Below are 12,029 nucleotides of genomic sequence, written 5' to 3' on the forward strand. Positions count from 1 at the left end.
CAAAAAAATCAAGCGAAGGTTTGCAACAAAAGAGCCATCATGGATAACCTTGATAATGTTATAAAATTTAAATTTTTTAACACAATTTAATATTTTTTATAATCATTCATCGTTTTTTATGTTATTCATTGCGTTATTTGTTGTTTTTCCTTTTTGGCTTTTTTGTTACGACCGTCACAGTTACGACCGTCACGACATAAAACTTAATAAAATTCTAGGAAAACTTCAATCAAAAACTATGAAACTCACCATATAGTAAGTTCAATATGTAGTTGAAGAACAAAGCAAAGGATTTTTTTTTTTTTTCACTGTGTAGATGGCTGCATAAAGATTAACAAAGTTTATTTGTTTAGATTTGTCATAAAGTAAGCGTTACAACGGTCACGCTACGTTGAGTGGATTTTTAATTTAAGTTGAACACTTGAATGATTTAACTTTTGCATACTAAATTGTATAACAGTATTTAGCATTTTTGGAAATTTTTATGTAAATACCATTTTTGGTTAATTTTTAATGGCTAAGAAAGCGTCAAATGTTACGGCAGTCACTTGCGTGGAATTGCCCATATATAATTAATATATATCGACTGCTTTTAAAATATATATCAACTTCTGACTTAGGTTTGCACTATCCTTATTTTTTGTTCACTTAAAGAATAATGAAAAAACTTTTTCTTTGTCTTCTTTGAAAAAAAGTGTCTGAATTAAAATCAACAATTTAGAAAATATATAAAAAGTTTTTTTATACAATTTTTTATGTTTACATGATTCCAAATTGCAATTTTTAATTTCATTTATATGGAAAATTGTCAACACTGTTTCAATTACCATCTGGTTACCTAAGATTATATATTGCATTATATATAGTATAACTTAAAATTATATAATTATATATTTCATGATATATAGTGTAACTTAAAGTTGTATAATTATATATTGCATTTTATATAGTATAGCTTAAAATTATATAATTTATATATTACATTATACATAGTATAACTTAAAATTATATAATTTATATACTACATTATATATAGTACAACTTAAAATTATATAATTATATATTGCAGGGCTTGTGATGAAACAGGCGCGATCGCGCCGCGCTTGTGAAATACGCCCATGAACGGTATTTTTAAACCTTCGAAGCGCGATAAACACTGCCCCCTCAGCATATAACGAGAGTATAAAATCACGCTCGTTTAAAAGTTTGGGACAGAAAAAATAATAAGCTTTTATATGGTTTTTTTATAAAATATTTGTAATTAAATTTTTAAGGTAATGATAAAACTTGTTGATTTAACAAGTCTGCCTTATACTTATATCCTTATGCGAAGTACTTATATAAAATATAAGCATTACGTGACTTGCTTTCTGCACGTGACTTTGCTTTATTTAAAAATATTATACTGAATAAAGAAAAAAATATTATATTTATATGTTAGAAATAACATGAAAACTTTTATCTTTACATTTTAAGTAAAATGCTTTTAAATAAAGTAACAAATTACTGATAATAATTTTAAGTATCAATGAAAGTTGTTTATAATTTTTTTAATTTATGTTATATAAATTATATAACTATTCATTTTTTATACTAAATATTATTTCAAAAAAAAAATTATTTCGATTTTATAAATGACTTTTTTAGACAAAAGTTTTTAATGAACTTTATATAAGAATCATTAGAGTTAATATACTTGAAAAGATAAAAAAAATTTTGTTGAAAAAAATGACAAATGTTTTTAAAAGCCGTTACAAATAAAAAACCTTGATCTTTACTAATGTTTTAATACCATCAAAACATTTTTAAAATTACTGCTAATGATTTTTTATATAAAGTAATAATGAATGTTACACATATTTATATATTTATTTTTATAATTACGTATCTTTTTATGATAAATGTTAATTTAAAAAAAAAAAAAATGTTTAAAGGGATCCCACACTGCCTTGACTAGTTGTGTTCATATAAAATAAATTTTTCATAAAAAAAACTTTGGGCTAAACTTTTTTGATTAAAAATATTAAATGTATATCAGCAAAAACTAAAGCTGTCGTTTTAGTCGTAGCCTAACTTCTTCATTTTACTTTAGTAATTCTGTAGATTGTGGCATATATTATAAAGATTCAGAGAACCAAAGTAAAATGGAGAAGCTGAGCTTTAAGTAAAACAACTATTTTAGTTTTAAAATATATATCTATATATATATATATATATATATATATATATATATATATATATATATATATATATATATATATATATATATATATATAAATATATATATATATATATATATATATATATATATATATATATATATATATTTTTCGAACATCGCATTAGCAATAAATTTGTAAAAAATTTAATAAAAATCACAATATTTTTTATTCTTGACATGTTTCGTAGTCATACTACATTTTCAAAAGATTTAATTTACAATTAAAACTCTGGTAAATAAATTTAAACCTGAAGACAATACAGAGAAAAAATTAACGGACAAATAAACTTGTTACAAACCAATTAAAAATTATATTACAAATTATGACAAAATAAACTTCCTAATATTAAAATATTAATAATAATAATAGTATAGTAAGTTAGATAGATAAATTTATAATATAATGAGATGTTTGTTTATTTAAAGAAGGATTTTCCCATTTAATATGAAGTGCTTCTTTTATTTTTAATTTGTTTATGGTAGAGGCAGTATCTAAAATCTTTTATGCAAAAATTGTTTTTTAATTTATCGGTTGTGAATATAAATTTGATTATTACATTTTTACAATACTTTTTAATAATTTTATCAATTTTAGTTTTAGTGAAGTTTGAGTAAAAAAACATTTGACAACACGGATAAATGAGCACCTTACGAGTGACAAGCAATCGTATATTTTTAAACATTTAAATTCATCCATTAATTGTAAAACACTAACTAATTATGATTGCTTTCAGATCCACTTCCTAAGATGCTTAAATCTAACGTTGCCTACAAATTTTCTTGTGCTGGCTGTAACGCCAGTTATATTGGAGAAACCTCCAAACATTTGACAACACGGATAAATGAGCACCTTACGAGTGACAAGCAATCGTATATTTTTAAACATTTAAATTCATCCATTAATTGTAAAACACTAACTAATTATGATTGCTTTCAGATTTTAGATACTGCCTCTACCATAAACAAATTAAAAATAAAAGAAGCACTTCATATTAAATGGGAAAATCCTTCTTTAAATAAACAAACATCTCATTATATTATAAATTTATCTATCTAACTTACTATACTATTATTATTATTAATATTTTAATATTAGGAAGTTTATTTTGTCATAATTTGTAATATAATTTTTAATTAGTTTGTAACAAGTTTATTTGTCCGTTAATTTTTTCTCTGTATTGTCTTCAGGTTTAAATTTATTTACCAGAGTTTTAATTATAAATTAAATCTTTTGAAAATGTAGTATGACTACGAAACATGTCAAGAATAAAAAATATTGTGATTTTTATTAAATTTTTTACAAATATATATATATATATATATATATATATATATATATATATATATATATATATATATATATATATATATATAATATATAATATATGTATCTTAGTGTTTTTATTTTTTGTGTATATATATAAACAAAAAATAAAAACACTAAGGTATATATATATATATATATATATATATATATATATATATATATATATATATATATATATATATATATATATATATATATATATATATATATATATATATATATATATATTTTTATATATATATAGACTAAGGGTATATTTCTAAAGACTATAGGGTATATTTCTATAGACTATGCTTTCATTCAGTGTAGCGTTTTATTATATTTTTGATCTCATTAAGGGTATCTCGCTTGTGATCTTAATGCCATTGTAAAATTGATCAATCAAATCACGAGGTTTTATAGCTACATAAAAATAAACAGTTAAAAATAAGTCACTAATTTTTCCTTAACTTTTCGTGCAAGAATTTTTTTTTAAGTTTTGTAACTATTATATAAATTCTAATAATTAAAAAGGTTTTATTTCTATATTTTAAAAATATTCTAATTTATGAAAGCCATTTAAAACAGATTATCTTTTATTTTTAATATTTAATAACATTTTGTTTAATAACAGTTTGATATTTAATAAAATAAAACACAGCTACTAACTAATTAAATATAATCACCGTCCTAGGTAATTTTAAATTTAATCATCTAATATTTCAGTATAATAAGCTCAGACCGTCATCGGACTCTTCTCAAATAGACTTATATTCATTGATAAATTTTAAGTTTCATAGTATCCTCTCAGCATTCGAAAATTATAAAGTTTAAACCCCCTTAATTCGAGGGGGTTTAAACTATATAATTTTATATACATTTTTATGTGGTCATAATTATAGAACGCTGAGAGATAATACTATGAAACTTGAATTTTATCGATGAATATATGTCTAATTGAGAATAGTACACAAAAATTTTTTTATCAATTTGTTGCCCCATCGTATTGGTGGAGGGGGGGTGGGTAGGGGGAAGAAATGAAATCAAAGGGCTTTTTCATTACCAGCCTCCAACCATAGCAATTTTTTGCACAGCCTCATTCTTTGACATAAGCATAAACATACAAATGTTTGCAGTTTGCTCTATGTCTCGAAGTTAGCTATCTCAATTACCAAAAAATCCTGGATCTGTCGCTGTCGCAGTATGCCCTCACACTTCTCTGCGGTATCTAAATGATTCGCAAAATAAATGCGGTTGATATTATTCTCTTTGTTAATATTTCACTACTTTACAGTTACAACAGTCTGCGTCTAACAACTAAAACATTTGATATCGAATCCGTATATTAGATTAATATCAGAAAGCAACATTTTTAGCACAATTAATTGTGCTCAATTTTGAAATACAACAAACAATATTTTAAAAACGCAAAATAATAGTAAAAATTTTTACTATTATTTTACGTTTTTAAAGTATTGTTTGTTGTTTTTTAGAGTTGTTATCATTTATATATTTATCAATATTTTATCAAATAGTCTTAGGTCATTTATATTACAGGTTCTACATAAGTTTTGAAAAATCTTTCTGTCTTTATTTAGTAAATTATTTAGGTTCAGTCGCTTCTCGACTTATTATTAGTTTACCAATCTATGCTTTGAGACAGTATTAGTGATAAGTGGTAATTTTTTTTTTCTCTGAACTATATTTTATTTATTTTATAAATTGTAGAGAAAGCATCACGATAGCAGTGTTGATCAAGGCGAGTTCATTTGCACCGAAGATCTACTCACACTGAGTTGGCAGAGCTGGGATTCAAACCTATAAACCTGCTATGGGCGTTTTTGTTAGTATTGAATAATTGCAAGGAATTGTTCAACTAAGCTATCACGACTTATCTCAACTCTCCCTATTTATATTAAACAGAAATCAACTGAAATTAAGCTTTCATTACTGAAACCCATTAAAAGCTCTTTTATTTTATCTACGTGGGTAAACGGACTTGATTTCAACAGCTCTATAAAATATAAAATCACTTGAGATGTAATAAAAAAATGTCAAAGGCGTCTTGTCTATAGGGGCCGTAGGCACCTTCTACATCTGTCTAAATTTAGTGTTTATTTAAATATGTTTATTGTTAGTTTAAACTATATAGACGGAGGTTTTTTCAGTTATTCTATAACTTAGAATACTTTATATAACTACAAAGTATTTAAACTTATTTTTTTTAGAAGAACATTTTGTACATGCACGTGCAATACCGAGAAATTTTACTATTGGAGTCGGAGTCGCGATTTTGTTTAGCGACTCTAACTTCGCTAAAAGCGTCGCTACTCCGACTCTACGACTCCGACTCCACAACCCTGTTTAAACTTTAATTAAAATGAGAAAGTATTCTGCGTTAAGTAATTTTTTGTTAATTTTTTTTTAATAGTTATTTATAGTTTTAATTTTATTAAAACTTTTTCACATTAGTTTTATATTTTAACGCGGCTGTTTCAAGCGAGCTTTACAGCTTCTTGTTATTTTTAAAAATCATTTTTATAATGTGCTACTTAAACTTTTATAACTTTAGAGATAATTTTGTTCTGTAAAAAGAATTTAAAATGTTTTATTTTATAACACTGAACAAATTAATAAAAACTTTCCTCAATTTTATAATAAACGTGGCAAATGATGAACCTGGCTAAATTTTAGTAATTTGTTTATACTTTTTATCTAAAAAAAATCTAAAAAAATATATATTTCAGATATTTATGATCAAATGTACACATTGTAAGATCAATATGAAAATAATTTTTTTTTTCCACTTAAACCAAACGTTAACTGAAACAGCCATTACTTAAGTCAGTAAAGCAAAACAACATTTTTGCAAAATTCAAAATCCATTACAAAAATAACTTAAAAATCCGCGAAACTTTTTTTTTTATTTCACTTATTTAGCCGTACAAATATTTACAAGTTCCGTGTTTTATAATATATATAAAAATGGCAAACTTTGTTTGTTTCATAGGGTAATTCGGGGCAGTATTGAGACTTAAATTAATTATTTTTTGTGATAATAAATATAACTCATTATTATCAAAAGATAATAAATATAACTCATAAAAAGTATGGTAGCTTTAAAGCTACTATATATTTTACTATATTTAAGCTAATTTTAGCTTAAAAAACCTTGTTTTTTTTTTTATATTTCATTTAAATTACTTTTATGTTTTTTATACTGTTATTTAGGTGCCCCAAGAAGACCTAACGGTCTTGTCACAGAGCACCGCGGAAGTGCATTTAACCAGGAAGTTAACGCCTCCTTCCTTACCGTGACGCGAAAATATGTCCAAGGCTCGTTTTGAACCTAGATCTCTTGCTTATAAAGCAAGCATTCTAACCACTGCGCCACGGCCACATGTTCAGTGAAACGGCCACATGTTCAGTTCTTTTGGAACCGAGTATTCATTTTAAACTTCTAATCGTCATAAATAACCATAAAATGTTTACAAATAGTTTTTTGATGTTTTTAGTGAGTTACAAAAAGTAAGGGAAATATTTATGCTGGTCTATAAACTTTAAAGAAAACTGAATAATGGATTGCCTCATCTTTCCAACAAAGACTGCGTGTTAAAAACCTAAAGTTCTTACAATACGAATCAAATAAGTTAACTTTTCTTTTTGGGTAATGAATAATAAAGAAATTATTTTTCTAAAATAATCAGCACAAATCTGGTATTTGTAAGTATTAATTAAGACTAAGATTTGCATTTATTATGATTTCGCTAAGAAGCGAATTAAAAAACACTACGGTTTTACTACGTCCCAATAAAACTAGCTATTTTTTCATTAAATAAACTAAATATTCCAAAAAACAGGTTTGTTTAGCATTGCAAGTAAAAACATAAATTAAATCCTTTATAATAATTTAGGATAATGATTATAACCAAATTTCTTTAATCCTCTTTGTCTCCAGAGAAGAATAAAGAAATTTGCCTTATGTTTCCGTTGTCTCATTCTGCCCCGAATCACCCTACTTCAGAATTTGTCTCGCCGAAACAGTTGCTCCTCTAATTAAAATTCATTAGATAATTGCCGGGGACGTAAACAGATTTAAGATTACGTCATCACTTTATAATAATTTGACAAAAAATAAACACACTTATTGCAAAACATGCTTAGTTTGAAAATATATTGCGTAACAAGAGGTAAAGATATCTAAAATTTTTTTATTTTATTTTTTTATAAAAAAGGCATTTTTAACTACCATAGTATTGACTCACCCCACATGAAGAAGAACTCCAAGAAACTGCCGCATATCTACTAAATTTATTGATTTCCAATCTTTAAAACGCGAGCTTCTTCTGAGGGGTTCATCTTTCCATTGATTTGAATTTCTAGATGGATTTGTTTCAGAAGATGTTTTGTCAGACAAAATATTACTTATAAGATCTACCTGTTGAGCTTTGCTTTGATTTTGTCTATAAGCAAGACCACCCATTGTTCTTTTCGGCGGCATTAAAATGCTCTTTTCGGCGGCATTAAAAAATGACTACCCATGCTCTTTTCGGCGGCATTAAAAAATCTTCTGCATTGGCTCTTAGATGAACGTCTGTAAACTAATTGCTTCACTTTCTTCAGTGTTATTATCTTCAGAACCTGGTTCTGATACAGTCAAGCTCGAAGACGTAGTAGTAGAAGCAAAAAATGAATCCGAATCTTCAATATTATCATCTTCACTATCCTCACAATCTTCCATAATCATATGTGCTGATCCAATTGTGGAATATCTGTGTTCACACTAAAATGTTTTTTAATATATTAAAAAACATTTTGTAAACGTTGTGTAAATCAAATTTTTTTCACATTTTTAAAAACATTCAGTATAATGTAGTTATCAAATATATTTTAGCTTCTAGTCTAAAAAACACAACAATTTAGAATTAAGAAAACAATATAAATTACCTTTTTTACTCATGATAGCCCCCAATATGCATGTGCATGTGCAAAAAAATTGAAACATTATTTATAATAATACTGCATTAAATAAGCTACCTTTTCAAGATGTAATTGAGAACTTGAAAGTTGTAATTAAGAAAAGTAAGATGCGATTGAGAAATAAAACATGTAATTTAGAAGTCACAATATGTGATTGAGAAACACAATTTCTTAAAAAAAAGAAATTTTAAAATGTAATTGAGAAACCCAACTTGTAAATAAGAAATCGCAATATGTAATTTGAAAAACAAAAGTTGTAATTAAGAAATCGTAATATATACATGAGAATACATTATTTGTAATTGCGAATTCAATGTAAGCTTAAAGGTCATTATAAAAGATTTTCTTGGACATGCATTTTAATAAGTTAATAATATCAAATTTAGCATTTGTAAACACCAGCAATACAGTAATAAAGTAATGGAATTGAAAGATCGTTGTGTTATTTTTGTTGTGTTATTTGTCAATACACTATGAATAGGAGACTGTAATTAAATTGAATCCGTGCATTTATTTCACTAAATTTGTTTACATCCACTTTTGAAACAACCAGAACCACCTTCTCCAATTTGTAGACATGAAATACATTCAACCGAATAAGCTGAAAAAAAATATTATGTTTCATCCACAATGATAGAAGAAAAATAATTGAATGTGCTGAGCGAAACGACGATTGCGAAACTTTAGGTGTCAAATATAAGACAGAATACAATTGGGTCCGCAGCGGATATAAAATTTTTAATTTCTTGTTCTATAATTGGGAAGTGATTATCATAGTGCTTTAAGAATATTTCTTTAAATTCATTATATGCAGAGTTGGTATGCCCAAGGTTGCATTCTTGGTAAATCCTATCCCACCTTACTGCAGATAGTGAGTCTTTAAACTGTTGAATAGTAAAATTAATAATTTTTCGTTTATAGACTTTGATCTTAGAGTTATTATTTTTTGTATCTTGAAAAAAGGAAAAGTAAATCGGAAAGTGATCGGATATATCCGTTTTGATTACACCTGCTTTTAATGAAGAATCATATAATGAATTAGTCAACATGTTGTCTATTGCAGTGATTGAATTAAATGTTACCCGGGTTGGTTGGTTTATTATAGAAAAGATGTAGTGTTAAAACATATCTTCAAAAAAAGTTTTGTAACAGCATCTTCATCGTACTGTAGACAGTTTATATTTATGTCTCCAATACAGAATAATATTTTGTGCTCTTTGTTATTTTTTAGATATACTTGTTTTAGGTGATTTGAAAAGTTTTTTATATCACCTTCAGGTGGTCTGTAACAAGTGGACACCAGTATATTTTTTAATTTTTTGTTTATTATTTCAATTGTAAAGAACTCACATCGGCATCAGAAACCGAAAGATCGTCTCTAATTTTAGTAGTTAGATCATTATGAATATATGTTATAATTCCACCTTCTCGTTTTTGAACTTTTCGCTCATAAAATATTAGTTTGTAGTTCGGAATTATTAGGTTTGCATTTATTCTTGATGATTCGCCAGAACACCAAGTTTCTGTTAAGCAAATCATACTGAACAAATAGTTACATTCTATAAGAAAATGTTTTAGTTTGTCAATATTGTTAACTGTACGTCTTATATTTATGTATATCACCTTAAAGTTACTGCTTAATGATTTTAATTCATTTTTAAAAGTTCTTAATTCAAAAAACCGCGAGTTAAAATTATTTTCATTAAAAAAAATGCATGTCTGGATCGTAAGAGTTATTAAGTAAAAAGTTATTAGCCGATTTAAAAACATTAAAGTGTTGCGTTTCGTAATCTATTGTTTGGCCTTTAGTTAAACGAACTAACTTTGTTTCAATCGCTTAAACTTACGTAAAACTTTTTCCTAATTATACGCAAAAATTTTCTTATTTTCTAAATTCACGACAAAAAACTTTATTAAATTTAAATTTTGCGTATTGTTATTACCGTGGTTGTGAAAATTTTTAACTTCTTCCCAAAGTTTCTTTCTCTCTTCCATCGTCTCTTTAGCAAAGTCTTCATTTATATATATTCCACTTCATTTTATCTTGGTTGCTTAAAAGTTTCACTACGATAGTTCTTGGTGTTTTGTCTTCTTTACACGACCCAACTCGATGCGCTCGTTCCACAATAATTTTAGTTGAAATTTTAAGGTTGTTTGTAAATATTTTTCACAGATTTTTCACAACCACTCCAACTTTCTCCTGGTGGATCTTTTAGACCATCGGACTCTAATGTTGTTTCGACGAGAGCGGTTTTCTAAGTCAGTATTTTTCTTGTTTATATTTTTAATTTCAAGATCATATTTCTTCCTTATATGTTTTAATTCTTCCTTTATTTTTTCTTCTTGAAAGTTGAGACTTTCTTTCACATCGTTTAAGTCTTTTTCAATATTTCGCATATTTACTTTGTTTACATTTAATTCATTTTCTATTTTGTCGAGTCAGTAATTATTTTTACATTTCCACTCACTATTTGTGTGAAGTTCTTTTCTTGGTCTTTTAATAACCTTTCTGTTTCTTTAAGCAAAGCTCTTTTTTGTTCTTCAAACTTGTTTGTAATAACTTTTTCGATATTTTTGATCGTTATTTCCATTTTTTAATTAATATTCTTGAAGAGCAGCCAAAAACACGGCAAAACCTTTTTTCAAAAAAAAGTTATTATTATTATTACTATTATTATAATGTTGATAGTTGCTAGAGCCGTAATAGGAACGATTTTATTTTGGTACCAAAATATATTTTGGTACCGCTGCACAGTGGGCCAGTAGGTGGACAAAATGGGAAAAATTTTAGTTGTCTAATCTTGAAAACCTATTTAATTTTAGTATCTACATATATTAGGAGAAATCTATTGATAATTTATTTATATTAAATCCCTTAGTTACCAGGACTCTAAGCATTTGAATATTGAGATAAAATAAAAATAAAAAAAAATTATAAATAAGTAATTAACGGTGACATCAACGTTGTGTTATATTTCAATTACATCTACGTTTTTGAAACAAAAAATTAGTACATGTTATTCTAGAGTATTTAGAGATAAGAAAAACCAATGTGTGGAATAAATTTGTCATAGCATGTTATCTCGGTTATACTTTGAAAATCACAGATTAAAAAAAAAAATTTCTTAAGAAACTTATTTTTTGCCGCACAAAAACTAATAATTACCACAATTTGCCATGTGTTGTCTTATATTTATTTGAGCTATATGATGCTTCAATCGAGTTTTAATTGATTGCTCGTCCCCTTAAATCCCCGTTCAGATTTTATGTATGTTTTAACTTGGTTGCTATGGTACTAAATTTTGCATAGCAACAACTCATTTTTACATTAACGTTGTTTTAACAGTATTTTACTTGCGCTAAATACACAATATTGGGGGTATGTATTAAAATGAGATTCAGAATTCTTATGAGGTTAACTTTTTTTGGTTACTATGGATTCTTTAAAATCAGCAAATTTTGGCTGAATAAATTTTAATATATCTTCAGTAATATTTTGTTTTGAAATACTAAGATTGTTTT

At 26.1% G+C, this 12,029-nt stretch overlaps 1 protein-coding gene across 2 annotated transcripts in view; it reads right to left on the reverse strand.

Annotated features, from left to right (window-relative positions):
• The window catches only part of LOC136076691 (adhesion G protein-coupled receptor B1-like), a 126,559-nt gene extending 115,770 nt beyond the window's left edge, over window positions 1-10,789 (reverse strand). Inside the window, exon 1 of one of the 2 annotated variants that reach the window (XR_010636491.1) lies at window positions 7,793-8,245. The gene's annotated coding sequence lies outside the window, so the exon portion shown is untranslated. Of the gene's footprint in view, window positions 1-7,792; window positions 8,246-10,450 lie in introns of those variants that run through there. The other variant, XM_065790033.1, reaches the window with a different exon arrangement.
• Window positions 10,790-12,029: the final 1,240 nt, after the last annotated feature.

The sequence above is a fragment of the Hydra vulgaris genome, chromosome 02 (genome assembly GCF_038396675.1).
Source record: "Hydra vulgaris chromosome 02, alternate assembly HydraT2T_AEP".
In the NCBI taxonomy this organism is placed as follows: domain Eukaryota; kingdom Metazoa; phylum Cnidaria; class Hydrozoa; order Anthoathecata; family Hydridae; genus Hydra; species Hydra vulgaris.